Here is an 11,457-nt window from a genome sequence, read left to right as displayed (position 1 = left end):
ATTTACTGAAGCCAACTCAGTTCCTCGTCATATCCAATCTGATAAAGGTACGGAATTCGTTTCAAAGGTGGTAAGAGATTATTTCAAAAGTAAAAATATTAATTATTATACCACTAATAACCCTGATATTAAAGCAAGTATAGTAGAAAGGTTCCAGAGAACTCTTAAAACGAAAATGTGGCGTTACTTCACTCATAAGAATACATATAATTACATAAATGTTCTACAAGATCTTCTTTATTCTTACAACCACAGCTATCATTCAAGCATAAAAATGTGTCCAGTTGATGTTAACTCTAATAATATTATGACTGTTTGGTGTAATTTATATGATCGCAATACAGATAGACAAATCTCACTAGAAACTGCAAAACTAAACGTAGGAGATCATGTTAGAATCACTAAATACAAACATATATTTCAAAAAGGTTACGAAAGTAATTGGAGTGATGAAATATTTATAATTAATTCAATTATTAAAAGATCTCCTCGGATTGTTTATACACTAAGGGATTTGGAAGGCGAACGCATAATTGGGACGTTCTATTCAAAAGAATTACAAAAAGTAACTTACCTCCCCTCCAACGAGTATAAAATTGATAAAATATTACGTTCACGTCGAGTTGCTGGCAGAAAGGAAATACTAGTGAAGTGGCAAGGTTATCCTAATAAATTTAATTCTTGGATACCTGAATCAAGCTTAAAGAAAATATGAGTGATAATAGCTTTTATTTAACTTTGTTAAGTAATAGTTCATCCGATTATTACACAGATAATACGACTGCACATTTTTTAACAAAATTACCAAAGACCATTAAATTGGATGGAGAATGGGTAGTTGGTTTGGTGGAATTTCAATACCCTTGTTCTATGTATAATGTACAAGAGCATGAAAACATAATTTATATAAAGAAAAAAGTGTTTTCGCCTGCTGACAAGACTTCAAAAATTGTGGATATAAAAACTCATATACCAGCCACTACTTACGATAATATAGATCACTTTCTTCAAGCGTTTAATGAAAACCCTCAGTTAAAAAATAATGTAAAATTTCGTTATGATGAACTAACAAAAATGATAGGAGTAACAACATCAAATAAAGATATCACTTCTATCATAACAACCCCAATACTAAGTCTTCAAATGGGTTTTAAACCAAGAACAAATTTGAAACAAATCACATTGGGAAAAAACCCAGCAAATTTATATTTAGGTTTACCATCTCAAATATTTGTTTATACAGATATCATTCATCCACAAGTAGTTGGAGATGTTATAACATCGTTACTTAGAATAATACCTTTAGATCCAACTAAGTTCATTTATGGAGCTTATAAAACACATATTTTCTCACCTGCTCACTATGTACCAGTTTTACGAAGAGAGTTTGATACAATTGAAATAGATATAAGAACAACAACCGGTGTTAGAGTACCATTTCAATTTGGGTCTTCTTGCGTGAAACTACACTTTCAACGTGTAAAATGATGTATAACAGATCATCAACCTCTTGTCCTTACGAACATTATTATTCACACCAAGCCGGCTCTGGTGTAGGAATTGTCTATAAGGGAGTTCCATATCAAAGAGGACATGGTATAGGCAGTTTTTTGGGAGGCCTATTTAGATCCGTACTCCCTTTATTATCTAGTGGTTTAAGAACCATTGGAAAAGAAACTTTAGGAGCAGGAGTTGGACTCTTATCTGATATGGTAAATGCTCGCCCTATAGACAGTTCCATACGATCACGATTCAAGGAAGCAAGTGCAAACCTGAAAAGAAAGGCCGATGAAAAAATTGATTCCCTTATGTCAGGATCTGGGTATAAAATGTCCAATAAAAGAAGGGAACCGCTCATTGCTCTAAAAGCATCGCGACGAAGAGGAAGTAAAAAATAAAAAAGATATAAATAACGATATATTTTCAAACTAAATAATGTCATTTTTACATAATCATTCATGTGAGTGTGCGAAATCTGAATTAGATATATTTGCCCTTCCATCAACTCAAACAAGCATTGAAAGCGGACAGTGGATTCATTATAAACCAATTTCATCTTTAAGCGATGACGGTCCAATCGAATTTCAAGTACCTGGATCAGGTGATGACTACATAGATCTATCACACACAATGATACACATTACTGCTAAAGTGTTGAACCAAGATGGTACTAAATTAAAAGCAGATGCTGCAGTTGGACCCACCAATAACTGGTTACATTCTCTTTTTAATCAACTTGATGTATATTTAAATCAAAAACTCATATCACCACCAAACAATACATATGCCTACCGTGCTTATATGGAAAATCTTCTCAACTACGGACCAGCAGCCAAAACAACTCATCTTACTTGTGGATTGTGGTATGAAGATACGCCGGGCTATATGGATACTGTTGACGTTAACAACAAAGGGTTTAACAAAAGGCTGGAATTTATCAAGGAGAGTAAGGAAGTAGAAATGATTGGTCATTTACATGGTGATATATTTAATCAAGAGAAATTCTTAATAAATGGTGTAGAACTACGTATTAAGTTAGTTCGCTCAAAAGAATCATTCAATCTTATTTGCCACCAAGATAAAAAATTCAAAGTACAAATAATGGATGCCAGCCTCATTGTAAGGAGAACGAGAATCAATCCTAGTGTTTTGTTAGCCCATCAAAAAGTATTAGCCACAACAACTGCGAAGTACCCCATTACGAGGGCAGAAGTTAAGGTTCTCACAATACCGACGGGGGTTCAGGGTAAAACATTAGATAATATATTTCTCGGACAAATTCCTAAAAGATGTATTATTGGATTTGTATCAAATTCAGGTTTTAATGGTAATTTAGCATTAAATCCGTTTAATTTTCAACATTATAATATGAATTCATTTAGTTTGTTCGTAGATGGTCATGAAGTTCCTTCTAAAACATTACAACCTTCATTTAGTTCTGGTACAATAGCAGCAGCATATCACACTCTATTTTCTGGAACTGGTATTCATTTCCATAACGAGGGTAATGGAATAAGCAGAACAGATTTTGGTCAAGGTTATTGTTTATTGTGTTTTGATTTAACTCCTGATTTATCTGCTAATTCAACTTCACACTGGAATCTTGTTAGACATGGTAGCGTTCGGATAGAAGTACGTTTTGATTCCGCTCTAACTAGTACCATTAACTGTATTGTGTATGCAGAATTTGATAATATAATTGAAATAAATAAAAATCGTGATGTATCTGTAGATTACAATAGTTAAGAAACATATAAATACCCCGTTCTCTTTAATTTATTTTATTTGGAATTCATCATTGTTTGCATGATCATCAATAATTTGTATATGTTACTTAACTATGGATACTAAAGAAATTCAATTTTGTATGAGGAAACTAAACCCATTGTTTAATTCAAATGTTTTTGCTGCCAACAAAATACCTATTCGGGTTAATCTACCTACCTTTATTGTCAGTAATTTGGACCCTGATTCAAAACCGGGTTCCCATTGGGTTGCTATACACATTGATGTAAATGGTGTAGGTGAATATTTTGACTCCTTTGGCAGGAAACCTTCCGGTTATCATAAGTCATTTCTAGATAGAAATACGAGACGGTGGTTTTACAATAATAAATCACTTCAAAACCATTTCACTTCTGTTTGTGGTGAATATTGTTTAGTTTATTTGTATTTTAAGTTTCATGGAAAATCTATGAAACATATGCTTAACTTGTTTTCTGATAATTCTTTATGTAATGATCTAGTATTACGAAATATGTTTAAGACCTTTTTGTGAAATAAATAAAAATACGTGTACTGGTAATAATGATTTTTATTTTTAATTCTCACATAGTTACCTTTATAAAACTACAGACATTTGACACCATTTTATTTCTTATTTATTTTGTTTGGAATGTGAAACAATGCAAAAGAATATCTTACAAGGAAATTTACTTAAATCATAAAAAGGAAAGATAAGAAATGTGAAACACTTTAACACTATCCTACTGCTATCGTTAAAAATTATATTTATCACTGTTTCTTATTATCTATAAAATATTTTACACATGTGTCCTTAGAAGCTAATTGTTTTGTAATATTATATACAATATTTCGCGTATTTTGTAATTCCAAGTCGTCTTCCAACGCAAAATACTTCAGTCTGACGTCCGCGTGCTTCCAGTGTTCCGTGGGTGGGATGTTTTTGATTGTTTGCATATCATATATCTCTATTTTAATTAAGTGAGATGAATACGCCCCATCATCTTGTCCAGATGATAAATTAGCCACGCCTTCTGGCGAACTTTTGCTTACATTCGAAGACCGTTTCAAGGTTTTACACTGCTTTTTAGGTCGTTCAAAGAAGCTGTCAATATTATTTCCAGGACGTTTCTTTGCGAGGGCTTGCTTAACTTTGAAACCAGCTGTACCTTCCTCATCGGTTGAATCACCCTGATTTTCCGGGTAGTAATAGTTCTTGAAAGTATTTTCAGAGAACTGAAACAATGAAAGACAATATTTTAAACACTATTAACAATTCTATTAATTAAATACAAAGAACACTAGACGAAACAATATTATAAAAAGGCAATATGGGTTACAGTAATTTAAAAAGAAAAACATACTCACGTCCATTGTTGGATCTGTCTATAAACACTTCACTTTTAAACGCACACTCCACTTCTCTATATACCACACTAGATACAAGGAGCTCTGGTACAGAAGGCTGCCTCTACAGGAATACTTATTCAGCCTCGACTCTCTTTGGCTTTTATACTCGTAATATGGTAGAGAGCAGGGGAACGTACCATAAATCTTGTTTCAACCAGTTCATCTTATACCTGAACGCAAACAATAAACTTTTTGTCATTTTACAATACAATAAACATCTATAATAAAGCAACTAAGTTGTTACAATAAAAAATTCAAGTCACAAGAATTACCGGTGCGTTAGTCTAAAACATGTTTACACCAGTTAATGCTTTGTTAAATATGAATACAAAGTATCATGCCTTGACATGTTCGTCGAAGGATCTCTTTACCTAAAACCCGAATTATTCAAATAAACGGAAACAATAAATATATATTATCTTTAAAAATGCACAAAAGACATTTTTATTCACATAGAATTAGCCTTAAACATGTTTTAACCGGTTCTCAGTTTCTCACGTCTTAACAAGTTTATTGAAAGTATGCATTCTCTTAAACAATACACAAGTCATAAAAAATAATAATAGACATAGGTAAGTAAATTATTCAAAGAAGGTACAATAAATAAAGCAATTAAGCAAAAACGCAACTTCACAAAATTACCGAGGTTTATTCAGATACAAAACATTGAAATATATGTAAAAAAAAAAAGTTTGATAAGATGGGAAATTAACTTTTATTAAGACGTAATCAAAAATTGACTTATTAATCATATGTACAAATTTGGTAATACAACAAAGAGATGTATGATAGAAATAGGTATAAGATATCATAAATATTCGAGAAAAAGAAAGATACGCTAGATAGGATCGTTAAGTTTAGGTATTTGGATAAACTTAAATGTAACTCAGAAGTTCTTAAGTTAAAACGTAATTATAATACATTTCATAAATACCTACATTTATAGAAATAAAAATAAAAGTAGGTGAAACTCAGTTAGGTTTCATAAAGGTAAGTCTAGACTACTTAGGTTAACTAAGAGTAGGTTTTAATTAAATTTGGTTAGGTTACGAATGGAAAAGTTAGGTATTTTAATTAGGTTAGGTTAGGTTAGAATCGCAATCCATATGATCACAAAGTTATACTAAAAATTAATTATAAAATACCTATCAGTATGAGACACAAGGAAAAGGTGTGCATGACACTGCCAGGTAGCTGGGTAGGGTAACAATGGTCTAGCGCCGAGTCCAGATCGAACAATAGAAAGGGTCGGTAATCCTTTTGTGACCGTCGTGCACAAGGTGTATTGTGTAAAGAACGTATTCTGTAAATACTAGAAGGAGGCTTCTGAGAGCGTCGAGACCCAGCGCAATGAATCTAAATGGGGGGCTATTAGTTTTTTTTTTTTTTTTTTTTTTTTTTTTTTTTTTTTTTTTTTTTTTTTTTTTAGGTTTAGCAAGACCATGGATGGGCGGTGGTGGGGTCCTGGGAGCAGGCCCCAGACCCGGGCTGGTAACGGGGGTATCCTACTACTGACTACGTTTGTATTTGTACGCAAAACCGAGTTCGGAACGACTGTTCTCCATCTAAAAATAGCTGGAGTGTACGAAATATACATTGTATGCGAATTTGCGCATGACAGCCGGACGTTTATGGACAGTCGAGATCGTGAATATGTATACATTTCTTCACCTTAATCCCTTGCAATAAGGTGAAAAAATATTACACAAATTTAGGAACTCGATTGGACAATCTGTAAACTCTATTGCAAAGACACAAGGTTCAAAGAAGACAGTTCAGTATTGCTGGTTGTGCTGCGTACAATGTTTATTTATTATTACGCCTTAACTATTTACGTCCTGTATAAAAATACAAATAATTTATTCAGCAAATAGACCAGACTTTTACATGTCAACTTACAATTGAGGTTGTGTTGTTTATCATAGAGTTCTTATGGCCACATGAAGTGTTTCATGTGACGCTTTTCGGACAGATGGCCAGCAAAGTATGATCACTGATCGTACTACTTTACAACACTTATACTACTAGAGTCGTGCCAAACTAAATTGACAGCAATAATGATAGTCTCATTTGTGTATGGTTAAAGTAAACGACATAACATTATTTCATAGAAGTTCGACTTTTAAATGAACTAGTACTGTCTAGCACAGTAGTGCATGTAACGAATCGGCCATAATTGCACCAAGCCGGCCGGAAGAAAAACTGGCGTGACTCCATAACACGTCGGATCATTACATGATCATTGCCGATTACGGAGGCGGTTGTAACGTGCAGGAGATATCAATAATATAGACTGTCTATTCCTATGTTTAACGACTGTTACGCCCGTCCGTGCAGCGGGCACGACAATTATGCCCGTCTATGCAGTCCGCTTCGTAAGCATATTGTAGCTAGTTAGGTAGGGAGTTCCCTAAGGCTAGTCTGTAGCGCAACAAAGTCAGACCGCGTTTCTATACTTTCGATCGCCTAAGGCTAGTCTGTAGCGCCATCGCCACAAAGTCAGACCGCGTTTCGATACTTTCGATCGCCTAAGGCTAGTCTGTAGCGCCATCGCCACAAAGTCAGACCGCGTTTCGATACTTTCGATCGCCTAAGGCTAGTCTGTAGCGCAACAAAGTCAGACCGCGTTTCGATACTTTCGATCGCCTAAGGCTAGTCTGTAGCGCAACAAAGTCAGACCGCGTTTCGATACTTTCGATCGCCTAAGGCTAGTCTGTAGCGCCGCAAAGTCAGACCGCGTTTCGATACTTTCGATCGCCTAAGGCTAGTCTGTAGCGCAACAAAGTCAGACCGCGTTTCGATACTTTCGATCGCCTAAGGCTAGTCTGTAGCGCAACAAAGTCAGACCGCGTTTCGATACTTTCGATCGCCTAAGGCTAGTCTGTAGCGCCGCAAAGTCAGACCGCGTTTCGATACTTTCGATCGCCTAAGGCTAATCTGTAGCGCAACAAAGTCAGACCGCGTTTCGATACTTTCGATCGCCTAAGGCTAGTCTGGGTGGCTAGCCGAATGGCACAATCGCTCACGAAACGCTCACGAAACGAAGCGCTAGTAGATATCTATCTCTATCGCGCTTGCGTATTGGCGCGACAGAGCCAGCGGCGTATCGCTTTCGTTTGGCGTCGGAGAAATGCCATTCGGCTACGGGGCCTGGGTGGCTAGCCGAATGGCACAATCGCTCACGAAACGCTCACGAAACGAAGCGTTAGTAGATATCTATCTCTATCGCGCTTGCGTATTGGCGCGACAGAGCCAGCGGCGTATCGCTTTCGTTTGGCGTCGGAGAAATGCCATTCGGCTACGGGGCCTGTAGTGCAACAAAGTCAGACCGCGTTTCGATACTTTCGATCGCCTAAGGCTAGTCTGTAGCGCAACAAAGTCAGACCGCGTTTCGATACTTTCGATCGCCTAAGGCTAGTCTGTAACGCCACAAAGTCAGACCGCATTTCGATACTTTCGATCGCCTAAGGCTAGTCTGTAGCGCCACAAAGTCAGACCGCATTTCGATACTTTCGATCGCCTAAGTCTAGTCTGTAGCGCCACAAAGTCAGACCGCGTTTCGATACTTTCGATCGCCATGTAGCGTCAACGGTTGTCATTTCGGTTAGGCAGCCAAATTCACAAACACTCACGATTCACGATACTATCTGTTTCGTAGCTATCTATCTCTATCGCTCTTCCGTATTGGCGCGACAGAGCTAGACTGCGTTTCGATCGGCGTCTGGCATCGCCGATTGCCATTCGGCTAGGCCGGCTTTTCCCCACCAAAATAGCTCGGCGAGTCGGCGACGAACCATAACTCGCTCGCGCTACATATGCGTCGCTTTTATTTACACGTGTGCGACTATTTTTTGTTCATTTCTATATTTTCTATCGCCAATCGCTTACTCGCTTTGCCTGCATGCTAGACAATCAAACAAAACACGTTGGATCATTACTCGATCGACAAAGGCTATTTTTTTTTAGTTACAAGAACGGTTTACCAATTACACTTGTACATACATTAACTCCGATAAAACATATAACACATATAAACATAACGTAACATAAGTTATACAGTTAACACACATATGTACTTCACGCTGTCTCAGAATAAGTAAGGCATTTGGATGTCAGTTTAGACCAGCTGTCGTTGAAGATATCCACATGTTCCACGCTATAGAAATATGCAGAACAAATCAATTGAGCAAGCCTTTCTCGCTAGAAGTGAATAACATAAATTATAGTTAATTATGAAACGGTTATAAAATGTAAGCTGTAAACGTCATGTTCATGTGTTGTACATCAAATAAAAACCATTCCTAATTCTTGCAGATATTTGATCTAGAACTACCATCCGTTCCGTCAACATGTAATAAGCCTAGACGTCAAGCTATAATCATCTGAGCATTTCTTTTTTTTGTCATTTTTTTTTATTTGATTTTTTTAGGGAAGTTTAGGTTAATTGTACTCAGAATCACGAGTACTTTCAATCTCACTGGGAGACAAAAAGTGTCCCAGAATTTCCATACATTTTTGTTACTTTCCTCTTTTGTTACCCCAAACAACATGTACGGAAAATGGTAACAAAATAAGAAAAAATCGTATGGGACAAATTTTTTAACTACTAAGATTGAAAAAACTAGTGATTCTGAGTAGAAATAGCATTTTTTTTTCAAAAATATCACATTTCATAAAAGTGGCGTAAAAAAAGAAATGCTCACCTGAATGTGGGGTGGTCTGTAACAATGTGGAACAATAACAGTCTCTATTATTTACCCGTCTTGACCTGTTCATACTTATACTTAGTTATTTAACGAGAACCTACCCCGTTTTACAAAGTATATATATAAGTATGAATAATGGAAATATAATTGCTTATCGTTTAAAAACAATGCTTAATCGACGTCGGGCCTTAATACGTCTGTGCATCATTAGAAACTTAATTATCTTCGATATCTTCTTAGTAATTAATCTCTCTAAGTATTTACGAGTAAGTTACAGCGGGGAAAATCTCGACTGGGGGGCAATTGTAACTAATCCATGTTTTCCATTATTACACTATGACGTTGAGTTCTACATGTATCCGCTGAACGCGCCTACCATATATAACCGGTGGACACTCTATTTAATAATGCAAACATTGTAAAACATGGACCAGTTACATTTGCCCCTCAGTCGAGATTTGCCCCGCTGTACCTTATATATTTCCTGTTTAGGTATTGAAAGTTATTAGAATGGCGAGCATAAGAATGTTTTATTATGAAATATGTGAAAATTAATCTCTTAATAGCATTAGAATTTAAATTTAAATATTTTTTTTTAATTTATTAGGCACAAGGTATCTTATCTGTGTGACCGATTACTTGATGTAATGGTTTTTCAGGTGTACATATACTTATATGAAAGTCACTGATTTTGGTATCGTAGTAGATTATGTGTCTGCTAGATAACAAAATACGAGTGTATGTTTGGTGGTAAAAAGAGATGCCTCATAAAAATGTATTACATTGTTATACACCGTGTTTTTTTATTTCCGTTAAATTTAAGGGAAGTTTATTCGGTTCAAATACAATTAATTTCTCTTAAACTGGTGTAACTCTTGCCGTTATCGCAAAGAAAATAAATTTAATGGTTCAACACCAGGTACTAGAGTAGACTCACACACTTATGATTTCATTAGGTATGTGAAAAGTTTTATAGAATTTAATACTTAGCGATATAGCTTCTGTTGTACTAATGTGTATTATGTGTTTCTGTATGAGCTTAACGACAAAGACGTGTCGATTTTATTGGTACTTACGTAATAAAAAAACACGGTGTATTAGGTACAATGTTAAATATGTATATTAAATTAAAAAATATAAATAAACATTACAGGACATTCTTACACAGATTGACTGAGGCCCACGGTAAGCTCAAGAAGGCTTGTGTTGTGGGTACTCAGACAACGATACATATAATACTTATATACATAGAAAACATCCATGACTCAGGAACAAATATCTGTGCTCATCACACAAATAAATGCCCTTACCGGGATTTGAACCCGGGACCACGGCGCAGCAGGCAGGGTCACTACCGATTGCGCCAGACCGGTCGTCATTTACGAGCAAACAGTCAATAAAACTTCATCTCAAAAAACCGCCTTCAAAAAAAGCGTGTTACAAAACACGGAGAAACTAAAAAGCCAAAAATAATAAACCTTCGAATTCAGATTTCTTATCGGATTGCAATAATCTGAACATCCAAATTATAAACAAATCAATTATTTTTGTAGTCGGTTCCAGACCTGTTCGTCGCCTTGCTATTTCCTGTTTGCCCCACCCAACCATACGCAGGCTGGCCCCGACTCCAAAAATAATTGATTTGTTTATAATTTGGATGTTCAGATTATTGCAATCCGATAAGAAATCTGAATTCGAAGGTTTATTATTTTTGGCTTTTTAGTTTCTCCGTGTTTTGTAACACGCTTTTTTTGAAGGCGGTTTTATTTTTTGTTAAAAAGTTAATTTATTTGTTGATTTTTAGTGGTTCCTAGTGATATTATATGTATCAGTCCGAATATATGTACAGTAGTGAAAGAATTATCCTTTCACTCCTAACCGTTGAGGAGTTGACCTTCCATCATCAGCTCAGCCACATAAAATTATTACCATCAGGCGTAAATACTGGTGTACCTTTGAAAAATACACTAAGAACATTACATGTGCCTATAACATTTGAAGAGTTCCCTCGATTTCTCCAAGATCCCATCATCAGACCCCGACTTGGTGCCAATGGGACCATCTCGGGGTTATACCCGTTCGATCAAAAAAAAAATTT

Source organism: Leguminivora glycinivorella, chromosome 16, assembly GCF_023078275.1.
Source record: "Leguminivora glycinivorella isolate SPB_JAAS2020 chromosome 16, LegGlyc_1.1, whole genome shotgun sequence".
In the NCBI taxonomy this organism is placed as follows: Eukaryota; Metazoa; Arthropoda; class Insecta; order Lepidoptera; family Tortricidae; genus Leguminivora; species Leguminivora glycinivorella.
This window is presented reverse-complemented; position numbering follows the sequence as displayed.